The sequence below is a fragment of the Eublepharis macularius genome, chromosome 2 (assembly GCF_028583425.1).
Source record: "Eublepharis macularius isolate TG4126 chromosome 2, MPM_Emac_v1.0, whole genome shotgun sequence".
Lineage (NCBI taxonomy): Eukaryota > Metazoa > Chordata > Lepidosauria > Squamata > Eublepharidae > Eublepharis > Eublepharis macularius.
In genome coordinates this window covers 85,560,674-85,578,682 of record NC_072791.1, presented here as the reverse complement: position 1 = coordinate 85,578,682, position 18,009 = coordinate 85,560,674, and the positions used below count along the sequence as shown (strand labels likewise).

The 18,009-nt window shown below is 44.8% G+C and overlaps 1 long non-coding RNA gene across 1 annotated transcript in view; it reads right to left on the bottom strand.

Annotated features, from left to right (window-relative positions):
• The window catches only part of LOC129324794 (uncharacterized), a 28,114-nt gene extending 11,523 nt beyond the window's left edge, over nucleotides 1–16,591 (bottom strand). Inside the window, exons 1-2 of the long non-coding RNA XR_008596558.1 lie at nucleotides 16,515–16,591; nucleotides 14,973–15,030 (exon numbers count right to left, since the gene is read on the bottom strand). This is a non-coding gene — a long non-coding RNA (uncharacterized LOC129324794). The remainder of the gene's footprint in view (nucleotides 1–14,972; nucleotides 15,031–16,514) is intronic.
• Between the last annotated feature and the right edge of the window lie 1,418 nt (nucleotides 16,592–18,009).

The window sequence follows — 18,009 nt, the reverse complement described above, 5'->3', positions numbered from 1 at the left end:
GATGGAGGCCCAGGTCACGGCGGTTGCCAAGTCTGCATTTTTCCATCTTCGTCAGATCAGGCAACTTGCCCCCTACCTGACGCCCCAGGACCTGGCTACAGTGATCCATGCAACGGTCACCTCCAGGCTAGATTACTGTAACTCACTCTATGCTGGGCTACCCCTGGGCCTGATCCGGAAACTACAACTGGTCCAGAATGCGGCGGCACGGGTCCTGACTGGTATACCTTACCAGTCACACATCACACCTGTCCTGCGCCAGCTGCACTGGCTTCCAGTTGAATTCCAAATCAGGTTCAAAGTGTTGGTTCTTACCTTTAAAGCCCTGAGTGGGTTGGGACCGGCATATCTTCGGGACCGCCTCTCCCTGTACGTTCCCCGGAGATCGCTCCGATCAGCGAATAAATATTTACTTGTGGTCCCCGGCCCTAAGGAAGCCCGCCTCGCTTCAACCAGGGCCAGGGCTTTTTCAGTCCTGGCCCCAGCCTGGTGGAACGCTCTGTCAATGGAAACCCGGGCCCAGCGGGACATATTATCGTTCCGCCGGGCCTGTAAGACAGAGCTGTTCCGCCAGGCGTTTGGTGATTGAAGGGGGCGGTGCCATGTCGGCCTGCCACCTTTGGGGTGGGGAAGGTTCTCCCCACCACTGCACCTTGTTAATTTGTTTTATTATTTGTATATTGATTTTAGTTTTTGTTTTTATCAATTTTAACTGTTCACCGCCCAGAGCCCCTGGGATGGGCGGTATATAAATTGAATAAATAAATAAATAAATAAATAAATAAATATTTCTTTGGGGAACTGGCCAAAGATGCTTTTCCATAGCTAAAAGCCTGCTGTTGGGCCTAGAAAATGAGATATAGTATACTTACATCTGTCCTTTATCAAGCTCAGCAGCACTCTTTTTTCATGATGATTCTAGGTGGTGCCAGTCTCCCCTCAGCTAGTCTTGGGGTGACTCTTGCTAGGTAAAATGATGCAGGGATGATCAGTGGGGCTAAATCACCACCAACTTCAGGCTGGGGGCTTGATCTTCCTCAGCTATGACATCACTTCTTCCCCTGCAAAGTGCTGTGTCTGTACAGACCTAGACATGTTGCAGCCCTGCTAGTGATGCCTGAAACACTGGCTCATTAGAGGTTTGGCTTGTACTGGCTGGGAAAAGAATGACTTCCAGATGCAGCTAGTGTGGAGGATGGAAGAGAGTATATGAAGCATCTTTAACCACCAGCGAATTTTCTAAAATTCAGATTCATGCTACATGACTTAGATTATTTATTTATTTAAAACATTTGTATGCTACCTTTCACCCAACATAGGGTTCCCAAGGTAGTGAATATAAAAAGAGCAAAGAGAGCCAATTAAAGTTAGTGAGGTAACATTAAGCAAAACTAAAAAAATCTTCACCCATTGGCAGAAGACAATGATAGAGGGGGACAGAGAAATATCACTGCAGAGGCAGAGTTTTGGCATCACACCCATGGAGACCATTTCTCAGGTTGCCACCTGTCTGATCACAGATGGCAGGGGCACCTAACACAGGGCCTCTGAAAACAAGTGGAGTGGTTGGGTAGGTTCATTTGGAGCAGGCAGTCCTTAAATTATGATGGCCACAAGCCATATAGGGCTTCAAAGCATCATGGATTGATCCCAGAAGCAAATAAGGAGCCAGTGTAGATGGAAGGAGACTTGAATGATATGGTCCCTACAGCCCACCCCAGCCAGCATTCAGGCCTCAGCATTCTGTATCAACTGTAGCTTCCTAACATTCTTTAAGGGCAGCTCCACACGGAATTCATTGAAATATCTAAACTAGAAATTTATTAGGGCATGCACCACAGTGGCAAGAACTTTTCTGCCCAGGAAAGGCAACTTCTGGCTCACAAGCCAGAGCTTGTGAAAGTTACCCCTAGCCACTGCTGCCACTGGTTTATCCAACAAGTGGCCTGAGTCCAGCAGCACTCCCAGCTATGAATCTGCTCATTTAGGGGGAATGCAACTCCAACCAGAACAAGAGGCATCCCAATTATTGGGTCAAAACCAGGAATATACTGAGAATGAAAGCTAGAGTAGTGGGAAACGTGGAGAGGGGTATTAGTCCTTGCTACATCTTGGTGTCATCCCTGATCTTAGGCCTACATGTATGCTTTTAAAACTTATTTTATCATTCAATTTCTTAAAATACTTCTTTTGAAGCACAATAAACTTTCTTCTAGCTTCTGAATTCATTTTTATTCCATTTATTTTAGTCCCTTTCTCATTTTTTAAAATTACCTCTAAACAAAGATTCCTTGAAGATATATATCCTCAAGAATGTTTATCCTTGTTGGGAAAGATATATTTTTCACATTATTCCACAGCTCACTTTTAAATCTAGAGGGCTCCTATTACAAGTCAGTTAAAGAACTTCCTGAAATATTTATATTTTGCTTTGAGGCACCAGCGATCTTCTATCAATTATTGCCCTTAACGGACTTGCAGTGACAGTATGTTATTGGCTGTGTGTTAATGTTATCAAATTCTATTATTGTAACAACTGTGACCTGAACTCCCATCTTACTAACACTCAAAGTCATTTGGAGATGGCCCTGAGGTAATACATTTAACTTCAGGGTTAGCAATTATTGGCAGATAGAATATTCTTCATTTAATTTAGAATAAATTCAACCCTGGCAGATGGTGTTGGATCTGTCGTAGAACAGTTCTTTGATTTATTAAAATGAAAAAGCTACAACAAGAAAACTCAGCAATAATTTTTTTATATAGTTGGAGTACTGGAGCAGTAGAGTAATTAGAGAACTGGACTAGGATAAGTATGCCTAGATTCAAATCCCTAGTCAGCATGAAGCTTGCTAGGTGACCTTGGGCCAGTGACACACACCCAAGCTCACTCAGCCTATATCTGATAGAACTGTTGAGAGGATAAAATGGAGACAGGGAGAATCATGTATAAAAAAAACTGTGAAAAACTTTTTCTTTATTATCTAGCAAAATATTTTATTACTGTAAGATTACTATTTGTGATTTTTTTTGTATTTCATTTTCCCACCTTCCTCCAATGAAGTATATGGTTCTCCCCTCCTAACCAGTGAGGTTCATAAAGGAATGGGGATTGGAATACATGTCTTTCCAATCCTAGTCGGACACTCTAACCACTACATTTCAATGGTCAAATTCTACCTAAAACTATGACAGGATGGAGATTCCATTGTCACAGGAAGGTGATCAAGTTTATCAGACATAGATAGGATCAAACCCTGACAAACCCAGGTCTCCAACCTGGTGGAACAGTCTGTCTAAAGAGACTAGGGCCCGGCCTGATTTGTTATCCAACCGCCAGGCTGGTTGGGCCTCCCCACTGGCCAACTACAGGAAAACATACCCCCGCTACCCACCCAGCCTGTTAAATACTTTGGAGATGGTTGGGTGGTGGTTATTGAAGTCTGCTGCTGTGTGTTTTAAATATTTATGTGGTGTTATTGGTTTTAAAGTTATATGTATTTTAAATTACTATACTGATTGTAATCTGCCCAGAGCCTGCTGATGCCTCCTCCCCAAGCACTGCCAGGTGAATGGAGGGGCAGGGATCACAGGCTTAAGCCTTCAACCCCCCCCCTCTCCCTGCCGCCTCCATTCGCCCACAGGTGTCAGGGATGTCCCTGACACCTGCGGGCGAATGGAGGCGGTGGGGATCGCAGGCTTCAGCCTGCAACCCCCCACCCCCCACTCTCCGGATGCTCTCCTTGCCACCTCCATTCGCCCACAGGTGTCAGGGACGCCCCTGACACCTGCGGGCGAATGGAGGCAGCAGGGATCGCAGGCTGAAGCCTGCAACCACCACTCCACTCTCTGGGTGCTCTCCTCACTGCCTCCATTTGCCCGCAGATGTCAGGGACATCCCTGACACCTGCGGGCGAATGGATGTGGCGGGGATTGCAGGCTTCAGTCTGCAACTGCCTCCCTCTCTCCGGGCGCTCTCCCCGCCACCTCTGTTCACCTGCTAGTAACAGGGATGAGGAGCTACTCAGGAGGAGTGCGGTGGCAGAGGGCTCCAGGCTGCTGCTGCTGCAGCAGCAGTGGTAAGCCCACCACCCAGCTGATGTCTCTCCCGCTCTCCCTCCAACCAGGTAAGTGGGTGGGGGGTGGGGGGTTGCCCCGGGAGGGGGTTCCCCAGTGGAGGTGGGAGGTGGGGGTGAGGGAATTGCCGCCCTCACTTCTGTATGCTCTGAATATTTACGGAGCATACTGAAGCGAGTAAAATAGCATAATTCCAAAGTGGCTTGCCACTTCAGAATGATGCTATTTCCGATTCGGTTTTGTTTTCTCAGCCATGTCGGATGCTCCTCTCCGCAGGTCCGGGAGGAAGCGCCCGAGCAGCCTGACCGGGCGGCTGATCTGCGAAGATTAGCCCCCAGGACTCCCAGTGAGGGAGGCAGGGTCCGGAACGCAGCGGGAAGAGCCCCCTGAAATCGATGCAGGGGGTAAATTGCCCGTTTGTTCCTATGGAGGCTGGCAGACGTGTGCAGCACCTCGAGTGCTGCCGGGCCATGGAAAACGGCAAAGAGCAGAACTAGGCAGAAGCCTGTAAGTAAGCGAATCCCTTCTGTTATTACAAGCGCACGCGAAGGAGTGGTGGGATCTGAAGCTAAGAAGGCTCGGGTTTCTTCCCCCTCGCTGAGTTTCAGAACTTGGTCGGCGGTGCCCCCCCCCCCTAAAATGGCAGCGAAAAAGCAGAGTCCCACTTTGGGCAAGTCAATCTCGGCTGCCCTGCAGGGGAAAGGAGAGTCGCTCGAGGACTTGGTGAAGAGGTCGGTTATCGAAGCCATAAAGCCCTTTGTTGACAAGCTGAATGAAACAGATCAAAGGGTGGACTTAATTGAGAGCGAAGTGAAAACCATTAAGGAAGTAGTGGGGGGGGCAGAGAAGTCTGCTCGGGAAAATGCGTCACTCGTGAGGGCAACGAACAAAGAGTTAAAGCTGGTGGAGAACCAGCCGATCGGGCTACAAGTGGAACGAACACAGACAATTTTGCGCCTCCAGAACGTGAAAGAGGAGGAAAATGAGGATTTAAGGGATTTGGCCTCGGAACTATTGGCGACACCCACAAGGGCAACTAAAGAAGAGGTAAAAAGCGCCATTTTGGAAGTCCATCGGGCTTCTTCAAAATATGCAACGAAGCGTCAGCTGCCTCGCAAGATCATTATCGATTTTTCATCTAAGAGGATCCGAGACACTACCCTATATAACTCATACAATGCGGATCTGGACTTTCTGGGTAATAAGGTTAAGATACTGAAGGACGTTCCATTCCTAGTTTGGAAAAGAAGATTTAAGTATAAAAGGTTTGCAGCTCTTCTGAGGGAACGTGGAATAAAGTATAAATGGCTATTTCCGGAAGGTATCTGGTTTAGTTACAAAGATCAAGCTTACAAGATAACATCAGAAGATCAACTAAGGGATTTTGAGGAAAAAAAAAAAGAATGATGCTATTTCCAAAAAAAATTTCCCGCTTGGGGTAAACCCGAAGCTGGAAACCCAAATATTTTTAGGCTGCACACCCCTACTCACCAGACACCCATAAGGAAGACTGGAGTCATCTGATGATATACTTGAGGCAAGCAAATGTTTTTACAAAAACACCTCTTCCAAGGAAAGAAGATCAGCCCATGGTCCAGCATAACTAAAGCAATCAAAAGTGCATCTCTGTGTTTTTTCCAAATAGCATGGGGTGGGGGGAGTACAATTTTATGCATTGAAAATGGATCCATTCTTCATCTTTTATAGGAAGAGATTCACAAGTTTTTCTTAAGGTAGTTGGAAATCAAGATTTTATTAAAGACATTTCATTGTTGATTGTAAACCATAACATAAGGCCTCAAATCCACCTGAGGAGACCATTCCTGATACTGGCCTCTCAGAATCATTCAGGTTTTCCTTGAAACAGAACTTGCCCATGCTGGCAAATTATTTACAGAAAGTAACACCTGAACCTACATATCCCTTCACACCTCCCAATGCAGAATGAGTATGCTCACATGCCCCCCATAATTCTAGGATGGAAGCTGACATTGACATGCAAGCCTGCACAAAATTCAAACAAAGCAAATATGAGAAGAGTTCAAATGTTACTATTCACATAGAAATGACATATTGACAAGGACAAGAGGATTTTAGCAGCAGCCCTGGGTAGATGTCTGTTTTAACACACTTTCAAGGATGCCTGGTCTGTACTATATTGAGACATGTATGTTTAATGTGTCCCAGAATATAAGAAAAAGGAGTAATTTTAATAATGATTCATATACTGCTGAAAGCATTCCTCTTACATTATCTCAGTAATATTTACAATAGCCATTCAACACATTGTTACTCTCCCCATATTATCTCTCTGTGGCTTTATCCTACATGTCCTCCAGGGAACATAGGACAGTGTACATTTTATCATCACAACAGTCCTTTAAGGAAGGTTAGAGCTGAAAGAGAATTCTAGCTGAAAGTCAGGCTCTGATTTTCATGGCAAAATGGCATTTGAACTTAGGTTTTACCAATCCTAGCCTCATAGTCTGTTAGTCTCATAGTCAGAGGGAAGGCTCTGTCTGCTGAAATCAGGGTCCGGCAGGACTTACTATCTTTTCGATGGGCCTACAAGACAGAGTTGTTCTGCCAGGCATATGGCTGAGGCTGGGCCTCCGCCGGCCTGGGAAAAAGGGGTGTATAAAACCGTCCCTGCGAAGGCTGTCCACCATCTTGTTTTAAATGTGTTGTTTTTAATGAATATTAATTTTTAACTGTATTTTAATTGTATTTTAATATGTTGTTATCCGCCCTGAGCCTGCTTGTGGGGAGGGTGGAATACAAATTTGAAATAAATAAAATAAATAAATAAAATAGTCTAGATGCTGCACAAAACTGACTCTTAATATTGTATGGGAGAGGAAAAAACTAAGTGAGAAAGAAGTGGTTGGTTTAAGGGTGTGCAACAGAATATTTCTGATCAGATAAAATCATATTGCCAGCAGAAGACCAACAATACACAATACTGCGATAGACAACCCAGTATTCATGATTCTGATAATTCACACCTGATAAATATTGGAATCAGGAATTGTGTTGGGGAGGCAGCAGGAACTGCTAGAGAGGACCCAGTGCATCTCAACTATCTGTACTACATTGTCCCTTTAAACTTTAAAGGGTCATTATTTTCTATGGAACTTCAAAGAGCAGGGTCACTGACCATTGACACATTGAACCAATAAAATTTAAAGAGCTGGTGCACAGTGTGCCAGCTAGGGGCCTGGGCATGTGCCCTCTCTCTCTTCTCCTTCCCCAATTTTGCTAACTCTTGGGTGGGTGGGGGAGAGGGAGAGAGGGAGAGAGACTCTTCAAAATTATCTGGTTAATTTCTCCAATTTGTAATTGGAGAAAGGGCATGATTACCTTTTCAATCAGTTGGGAATATTGTTTTGATGTTAATTTAATAGGATTCTTCCTTCTGTTCAAAACAAGTGATCCACCAAATCCGGACTGCCATTTTCAAACCTGAATCAAAATGGTGTTCTGTTTTGTTTTCACACAGTAGTGAGTAGCTAACAGTGCAATACCAGGCACAGTGATTGTGATCGTGGTGGTCTTTGTGCCCTGAGCACTCACTCTGTGGAGGAGAGAGAGGTATCATTAACAGAAGAGAGTGAGAGCAATCACAGCCAGTGGATTGGCTGTGCCTTTCCCTGCCCCTCAGGGTGGGGGCCTGTCACCTACAGCCACTCTATGATTGGTGGATGCTGCTGGGGTTGCCAGGATGTTCTCTCCTGCCCATGCCTTGCCATGCCTAGCCAGGCTTGCAATGCCAGCATGGCTTGCTCCTGAAAGTCCTTAGGGAGTGAATGAGGGCAGCTGAGAATCTGCAGGTGGCTGGCTGCGTCGGCGGAAGTGAGGGTTGCACTTTAAGGGACATCAGGCTGCAATCCCCCATATAGCTTTGTAAAAGAGGAAACTGTAAATTCTGCTGAGAATAATGGAACTTTCCATCAAACAGAAAACTGAAGTCACTGTTAACATTTTTACACTCTGTACATAACCACGTTGCTATACCCCAGTTCAAAAAACAAAAATCATATAGGACCACTCAAAATATAATCAAGAGTACATCACAAAACAATGTGCAAACTTTTATATTCACCAGAACTCTTAACCAGGCTGGATTAAGAGGGGAAGAAACATTTTCGAATTACATCAAACCCTGCTAGAACTAAGCGTTGAGAAATAATGTAATTAAATATTGTCATGACACATACCTGAAATTATTATTGTGTTTGGTTGACATTTCCATTGGTTTTAATGGGAAACTTATTTCTGCCTGTAACTCTTGTTGTCATCCAGTCAGCTAGATAAAACTTTCTAGAAATTCTCATGTAAGAAATCATCCCTCCCTTTTTTCAGGCAGGAGAAGAAAGATTTCATTGTAAAAGTAATTAAATTTTAAAATTTCCACCTGCAAACTAGGATAAAAGTGTATGTGTTGTGTGTGTGTATGGGGGGGAGCGATGTCAAACATAGTGTTTCCAACTCTTGGTCAAGTAATTCCTAGAGATTTGGAGGTAGAGCCTGGGGAGGTCAGAGTCTGAGGAGGGGGAGGACCTCAGCAGGGCATAATACCACAGAGTCCATACTTCAAAGTAGGGGTGTGCAATTTGGGTATATGATACCCGAAAAAACCCCGAAACAACCTGTTTCAGGTTGTTTCAGGTTTTCCCGAAACATTTCAGAAAACCTGAAACGTTTCGGGTAATCCGAAACAGCGATTTCCGAAACGTATCGGGTGTTTCGGGTTTCTTTTCGATGGGAAAATGCCTCCGTCTTCCCGGATGCCTGGGGGGGCATTTTCCCACCGAATCAAGCCATAATTGGTGGGGACCTTCCTCTAACTCTCCTCTAAGAAGCCCCCACGTTTCAGACCTATTGGACTTTGGGGGGCCATGTTATGGCCCCCCAAACCAGGTCCCCCTATCCTCGCCTAAAAAGGGAAACGTGAACGTATTTTTAGCTTGCTGCTGCTAATCTTCTTCATTATTTCCTATGGGGAAAAATGAAGAGGCAGGCTTGTCTTGCCAGGGGTGGCACTTTGCATGCAAAATGCCCCCCAACCCTCAAGGGCCCTTCTCCCACCTTTCCTCCCACCCCCACCGAGGCTAAGCCTGCTCCCACTTGGGGGGGCCATTTCATGGCCTCCCCAAGTAGGTGCTCTTTTCTCCACCAATTCCACCTGGGGGAGGCTTGTCTTGCCAGGGGTGGCATTTTGCATGCAAAATGCCCCCCAACCCTCTGGGGCCCTTCTCCCACCTCTACTCCCACTCCCCACCAAGGCTCAACCTGCTGCCACTTGGGGGGGCATTTCATGGCCTCCCCAAGTAGGTGCTCTCAGCCCCCAAAGTCCACCCCCCACAGCCCCACACAAACCCAATTCCCCCCAGCTGCCACACACAGACTCAAATCCCAATTCCCCACATTAGCCCCTCCCAGACCCAAATCCACCCCCAGCAGCCCCACACCCATAACCCCAGGAACAGGCTGGCAAAGGCCAGCCCTCCCCCTTTGTTCCCTATGCTGAGAACTTCTAAACTCTCTTTCCCAGGGCAATTCCGCACAGCCCAGGGGTGCCACAATGGTGGGCAAACTTCTGAGAGCCAACTTGTCCCTGGGAAAGAGCACCTGACCTGACACACAGACAACCACCCCCTGACACCCCCACCACCTACAGAGAAGCCTGGCCAGCCTGCCGTACTGTTTCCTATGATGGGAACCAACTGCACATCAAAGAATAAAACACGAACAACACAAAATATTTTTTTTAAAAAATTATTTCCTCACTTTCAAGGTACAAGTAGGCAAAGCATTATGACTCCTCTCTAACAACCCCCCAAGTTTCAGACCTATTGGACTTTGGGCATGTTATGGCCCCTATCCTCGCCTAAAAGGGAAAGGTTTTTGCTTGCTGCTGCTGATCTCTTACGTTGTGGATGCTGCTGCTGATCTCCATGTTTCCTATGGGGGAAAAATGAAGAGGCAGGCTTGTCTTTCTAGGGGTGGCATTTTGCATGCAAAATGCCCCCCAACCCTCAAGGGCCCTTCTCCCACCTTTCCTCCCACCCCCCACCAAAGCTCAGCCTGCTCCCACTTGAGGGGGGCATTTCATGGCCTCCCAAAATAGTTGCTCTCCCCCCCCCCCTTTCTGCACTATTTCTAGCTGGGAAATAACAGAGGCTTGTCTTGCTAGGGGTGGCATTTTGCATGCAAAATGCCCCCAACCCTCAGGGGCCCTTCTCCTACCTTTCCTCCCACCCCCCACCAAGGCTCAGCCTGCTCCCACTTGGGGGGCCTCCCAAAGTAGGTGCTCTTCCTCCCCTTTCTCCACTATTTGCAGCTGGGAAATAACAGAGGCTTGTCTTGCCAGGGGTGGAATTTTGCATGCAAAATGCCTCCAACCCTCAGGGGCCCTTCTCCTACCTTTCCTCCCACCCCCCACCAAGGCTCAGCCCCAAAGCTCAGCCTGCTCCCACTGGGGGGGCATTTCATGGCCTCTCAAAGTAGGTGCTCTCAGCCCCCAAAGTCCACCCCCTACAGCCCCACACATACCCAATTCTCCCCCAGCTGCCACACACAGATCCAAATCCCCACAGTAGCTCCTCACAGGCCCAAATCCAGCACCAGCAGCCCCACACAATCCCAGGAACAGGCTGGCCAGCCTTCTCCCTTTGTTTCCTATGCTGTGAACTATAACACTCTGTTTTCCAGAGCAAATGTGCACAGCCCAGGGATGCCACAATGGTGGACACACTTCTGAGTGCCAGCTTGTCCCTGTGAAAGAGCACCTGAACCACAGACACCCTCCCTCAAATTCCCCCACCACCTACAGAAATGGCTGGCCAGCCAGCCCCATTTTTCTCTATGATGGGAACCAACTGGACAACAAAGAATAAAACACGAACAACACAAAGTTTTTTAAAAAACATTTCTCACTTTCAAAGTACAAGTAGGCAAAGCATTATGACACATTACACCAGCAGTACCCCACACAGAAAAAAAACATGACTCACTTAAGATCAGAGAATCACAAAAACACAATTCCTGTCAAAAACACTTTATTTCTTGAACAGCTTTACGTTACACAGCAGGGGGCACACCAAAGGGCATTCCAGCATTCCACCTCACAAAAATAACACAACTCACTTAACATCAGAGAATCACAAAAACACAATTCCTGTCAAAAACACTATTTCTTGAACAGCTTTAGGTTACACAGCAGGGGGGCACACCAAAGGGCATGGCAGCAGTATCTTACACAAAAATAACACAACTCACTTCACATTAAAGAATCACCCCAAAAAATTGCTGTCAAAAGCACTTTATTTCTTTAACTGCTTTAGGTTACACAGTAGGAAGGCACAACAGGGCATAAAAGCAGTCTACTACACAAAAATAACACAACTCACTTCACATCAGAGAATCACTCAAACACAATTGCTGTCAAAAACGGTGAAGTGGGCTGTATTATTTTGTGTAGTACGCTGCTTTCATGCCCTGTTGTGCCCTCCTACTGTGTAACCTAAAACAGTTAAAGAAATAAAGTGTTTTTGAAAGCAATTGTGTTTTCAGGTGATTCTTTAATGTGAAGTGAGTTGTGTTATTTTTGTGTAAGATACTTCTGGCATACCCTTTGGTGTGCCCCCCTGCTGTGTAACCTAAAGCTGTTCAAGAAATAAAGTGTTTTTGACAGGAATTGTGTTTTTGTGATTCTCTGATTTTAAGTGAGTCATGTTATTTTTCTGTGTGGGGGACTGCTGGTGTAATGTGTCATAATGCTTTGCCTACTTGTACCTTGAAAGTGAGGAAATAATTTTTTTAAAAAAATATTTTGTGTTGTTCGTGTTTTATTCTTTGATGTGCAGTTGGTCCCCATCATAGGAAACAGTATGGCAGGCTGGCCAGGCTTCTCTGTAGGTGGTGGGGGTGTCAGGGGGTGGTTGTCTGTGTGTCAGGTCAGGTGCTCTTTCCCAGGGACAAGTTGGCTCTCAGAAGTTTGCCCACCATTGTGGCACCCCTGGGCTGTGCGGAATTGCCCTGGGAAAGAGAGTTTAGAAGTTCTCAGCATAGGGAACAAAGGGGGAGGGCTGGCCTTTGCCAGCCTGTTCCTGGGGTTATGGGTGTGGGGCTGCTGGGGGTGGATTTGGGTCTGGGAGGGGCTAATGTGGGGAATTGGGATTTGAGTCTGTGTGTGGCAGCTGGGGGGAATTGGGTTTGTGTGGGGCTGTGGGGGGTGGACTTTGGGGGCTGAGAGCACCTACTTGGGGAGGCCATGAAATGCCCCCCCAAGTGGCAGCAGGTTGAGCCTTGGTGGGGAGTGGGAGTAGAGGTGGGAGAAGGGCCCCAGAGGGTTGGGGGGCATTTTGCATGCAAAATGCCACCCCTGGCAAGACAAGCCTCCCCCAGGTGGAATTGGTGGAGAAAAGAGCACCTACTTGGGGAGGCCATGAAATGGCCCCCCCAAGTGGGAGCAGGCTTAGCCTCGGTGGGGGTGGGAGGAAAGGTGGGAGAAGGGCCCTTGAGGGTTGGGGGGCATTTTGCATGCAAAATGCCACCCCTGGCAAGACAAGCCTGCCTCTTCATTTTTCCCCATAGGAAATAATGAAGAAGATTAGCAGCAGCAAGCTAAAAATACGTTCACGTTTCCCTTTTTAGGCGAGGATAGGGGGACCTGGTTTGGGGGGCCATAACATGGCCCCCCAAAGTCCAATAGGTCTGAAACGTGGGGGCTTCTTAGAGGGGAGTTAGAGGAAGGTCCCCACCAATTATGGCTTGATTCGGTGGGAAAATGCCCCCCCAGGCGTCCGGGAAGACGGAGGCATTTTCCCATCGAAAAGAAACCCGAAACAACCCGAAACAACCCGAAACGATACCCGAACCACTAAACCCGAAATGGCTTGCCATTTCAGATTTAGCTGTTGCCGAAACAGATTCTCGTTTCGGGTATACCCAAAATGAGAATCCCGAAACAGTGTGCCTTTGCACACCCCTACTTCAAAGCGGCAATTTTCTCCAAACAAACTGACCTTTGCAATCTGGCCATCTGTTGAGATCTCCAGGCCCATCCTAGACATTGGCAATCAAACAATGGGAGTGGGGTGAGGCAAGTTAGCAGAGTAGTAGGGTTTGCCTTCCTTCACCTGCATGAACCATACAAAACAGGTTCATACATATCACTTGCTTTAACTTATTTGCATCTGAGAGATCTCAGGTCCTGAATCAATATGAAAGGGGTGAGTTAGATACAATCAATTTTTCGAATGGTGAAAAAGAGAGAATGGAACACCTCTAAGCAACCAAAAACACTCTGCTGGGGTCAAAGGACCAAGCCAAACAATGGCACTCCTCGCCATTCTATCTTTACTGCAGATTGATGTAACACACCCTTATACATTGGAAACCAAGCCCCAGAGTACAACAATAAATGAAGAGCATTGTGTGAATGCAGTCCTGGGTCTACTGCAATAATTGTATTTTATCACACAATACTAGAGCTCTAGATAAAACACCGGGAGCATTTCATGATTGGTTTCTATATGTGTGGGTGTGTTTGATTATAAATTGTTTACAATTGACCACTGAGGAAGGCCTTAGGGCTGAAACGCATCTGGTCATTTTTTTTTTTTACTGTACCTTGGTCTATTTGTGTTGGTCATTGCACTGCACCATCACTTGTACCTTGAGATGTTTTAGCAAGTTTTAGCATATACATGTAGCCTGCCATTCAGGCTTTATGTTTTAAACTTGTTTTTAATCTACATTTGTGCACATTTATAATAAATATTTTCTAATACATATATTTTAGGTTGTTACTTAACCCCTCTATTTTGTTCCCCTGACTCAGCCCAAACCCACCTTCCTGAGTAGATATAAATTACCTGCTAACATCTTCTCCACACATTGACTCTGCGAGATCTCTGTCTTTCGGTGCTACACCTCTGAAGATACCAGTTACAGCTGCTGGCAAAATGTCAGGAACTACAATGCCAAGACCACGGCCATACAGCCCAGAAAATCTACAACAGCTAATGTTCTCCGGCCATGAAAGCCTTCGACAATATATTAAATTTGCATGAGCTTTGTCACTTTGCCCCTTGTCTCATTGTTGGTGTGTTGTTTGTCCTTGCCCATACTACTTGCATTTTCTTGAACTAAGTGTAAAATCTAAGTTAGGTGTTCCTTTAATTTAGGAGTGAAAGATTGCAGAAGGAAATTTTTCTTGTTCAAACTAAGGATACTCAAGTGTGACTTTGGGCTATGTTCCCATTAACCCTTGTGTTGATAGGCATGTTCCCCTTACTACACTCAGTAACACTCAAGGAAAATGACTTCCTATCCTTAGTAATGTCTTTCTGCCCAACACAAATTACAAGGAGGAAGGAACAAACATGGCTCAGTTGATCCCTTTGCATATAGCTCTATACTTTAAAGCAATTTATTTAGACCAGCATGAGCTACAATCAATGTAAACAGCACCAGAAATGAAATAATCTTTTGAATGATATTTCTAGTGTTGAATCCTTTAATAAATGTAAGTGTTATTTTTACTTTTCTATGGAATATTGCATGAACATCAAATATTCATAGAGAATAGATAATATTTAAATGACATCCCTAAATGATTAAAATTTGTTACTCTCTGTTGAGACTTAGGCAGCATAAAGACTTGAAATACATTTTCATTAAGCACTATCTATCTTGGAGAGGATATCATAATGAAAAAGGACTTCTTGAGTAATATCTGTATGCTATTAATAGAGGAGTGCAAATTCAAATCTCTCATGACATTAACAAAGGTTTCCTACCCATTTGCACTGCAATTTATGGAAGTGGACAAGCTGTTTAAAGAGTTATGCCTTGCCACCTCTCAGTTTGACCTTTGCCCATCTTACCTTATCAAAGCTTGCCAGGGAAGAGTGAAGAGTTGGGTCCAGATTTTACTTCATGCTTCTTTGACAAAAAAGGTGTGCATGATGAAAATCACAAGCGGTTAAAATCATGAAAATAACTATTTGTTGGTCTTACTTGTACCAGAATGGAAAATCTAGTCCTGGCTGCTTGATATTTATGAAATCCTTCTCTGAAAAAAAATCTGTGGATTTTTTTTTTGAGTTCTGGTGTTTACCAGCAAGAAAGCATGAGCTTGCATTTCACTTTGATTTTCTGGAGAATTTCTCCCTTCCAATCAGATCATTGCAAGGGAGGATCAGTCAATCCAAGTCTGCAGAGAGATGCCATTCTCCTTTCTCCCTCTTTCCCTCTCCCACTCTCTACACCTTCCTGTGAGCTGGAGAGTTTTCTTGTGGAAGTAGAAAAGCCTTGGCTTATTCAGGAGCCCATAGAATTCAAATGCTTGGCCCAATTTGTTTGAAACTTGGGAGTTCTTTGAAGGACAGGCAGAAGCCCCCTGACTGAAATTTTGGTGAAGTTTGGTTGAAAAATAACAACTTCAGGCTCTCCCAGAAGTCTCCCATTGGGCATAAGGGAAGGGCAATGAGGCTGGGGGGAGGGCAGGGTCTGCAACACAACCACTTATCTTGCAGGTGGTTACTTTCACTTAATCAACTGGCATGGGAAAGTGTCTTTGAAGTGCCTGTCAGAGCCATATCTCCCTGAGACATGAAATGAGCTCATCCTTGTCTTCCCCTCCCCTACCCCATCCAACCTTCTAGGCCCTGCACGCATAAATTCTAATGGTCCTTATCCCAGGGTGGGAACCTTGCCCTATAACTAATATTGCTTTTCCCCTTTACATCACTTCTGCCAATGCTATTGTCTGAGTGATGGATCTCTAACAAAGAAAGTTTAACTGGACTCTTGAAGTGTTTGCAGTGAAGTAACTGGGGATCTAACTGGCAGAGCCTGACAATGTGGTTGCACACTCAGTTATCTCCGAGTGCCAAGATTTTCTGAAATTATATGAACTGAAATGGGCAACTTTTGCACCCTGTCCCCCTTCCAACTGTGCTACATGCTTTTGGGGAAACAGATGGGTTGTTGTTTGTTTGTTTTGAAAGGAGGGGTCTCAGAAATGGTTCCGGCTGTTTAAAAAAACAGAAGTTGAAATAATGATAAAGATGCTCTGTGACAGCCAGAGTACTGAAAGTTTAGAGCCAGAGGGAAAGATATGAAGGAGGGAAATTTACTGTTAAGCTCTTCCTATAAATAACACTTGGGTACTAGGGTAATAATGCTTCATCCAGCCAGATTGAAACATTTATATGTTTCTGGTAGACACTAGAAAGACCTTTGTCCCCAAGTGCCAGAAGCAGTATTATAGTTTTACTATTAACCTTTATAGAAGTAGCTGGAGAGCCTCCAGCTCTAGTGAATGTCTTTCCCAATGAGTTTTTTTAAAAAAAAAACAATGGCTGAACTGAATTCTATCAAACACAGAAACAATAATAATCTCATAAACATTATTAAGAATATACTTAGTGCAAATGGTGTGTGTTCAAGGGTCCAGAGAGAGCAGGAAATGGAAGCAAACTATCCCACAGCCTCACAAGGCTGATTCCAACCTCACATACCAGTTTATATTGCCTAAGCTTATTAGACAAACAAGATTTCACCCATGTGACCCTTCACCTATTTGCCTATCTGGAGAATGATTAATTTAGCACTATTAAATACAACATAAAACAGTAATGTAATAAATAATGTTAACATGCCATGTATTTCAACATACTATATTGACAGCATTTACGGAGAAGCAGCAGCAGGGCCCCAAGGCTATATTTTTCTTCTGGATTGCCTCTCTGGATCCTTGCATATAATTGCTTTAATTTAGATAATTCCTTCCAGTCACAAAATGATAATCTCAGACATAGCTGCTGGGATATTTTTTTAAATAGATGCTGGCATTTTTTTTCTTTTTTTGCCAGCACTGACAGAATCTAGATCCTCTTTTAAAAAACTCTTCATTTAAGCTGTAAGAAAAATTTTATTCCAATGGGAATTCTAGTTTCCATCAGGAATTGTTACCATGGATTCAAAATAAAACATATGGCTGGTCGCACCTTAAAGACTAACAATGTTTATTCCAGCATGAGTTTCTATAAGTCAGAGCTCACTTCCTCAGATGCAAGCATGGGTCCTGCATATTATGGATTCATAAGGAATATGAAGACATGATCTAGTATAGATAGTCTGTAGGGAGTGGAAAGTGGAGTAACGTTATTACAATGATGATGTTCTGCTTGGGGCTCAAACTAGGCAAAAATGCAGTAGATCTGTGAGATCTGAATTAAAAAAAAACCTTAAAGCAACCAAATGGAACTGCTAATTTGATTGCCAAAGTGGTGCTGGGGGAGGGGGCTTTAAATCCTTCCTCCTGTACTATTTTCCCAAACTAAATTTTGCATCCTGGTTCTGGTGCTAGTTCTGTAAGGGAAAAATCAGACAGGTACAGCATTGGGGAAAGATTACACACATCCACACTGGAACTAGCACAGGACTTGCCATATTTTTAAAGTAATAACAAAAGTAAACCATGATCATAGGACTCTTAATCTCATTTGGCTCTTTGTTGTGCTAGGGTAAGCAGGCAGTTCGCTTGCTTACCCTCTTAAGACATTTAAACAGCAGATTCTTGGATGCTCTGGGATGATGTACACAGTGAGTGGCAAAAAAGTGAGGTTTCTCCAATCTTATAAAGTACTGAAAAATTTAGTGCCTGACAGCTAAACCTATAGAACATCATTGGCCACTAGAGGTGGGCATGAACCGAAATACGAACTGAAGTTTGTCACAAACTGGGTCAGTTCATGGTTCGTGAACCAGCAGTTCGTGGGAGCTAATTTCTCACAAATCATGATGAATTTTAGTCCAATTCATTTGGTTCACTGCAGACAGCCTGGTATTGGTCAATCAGTTTCCTAGGCGACAAGGAGATGGACTCTCTGCAGACCTTCTGCTGACTCAGAAGTG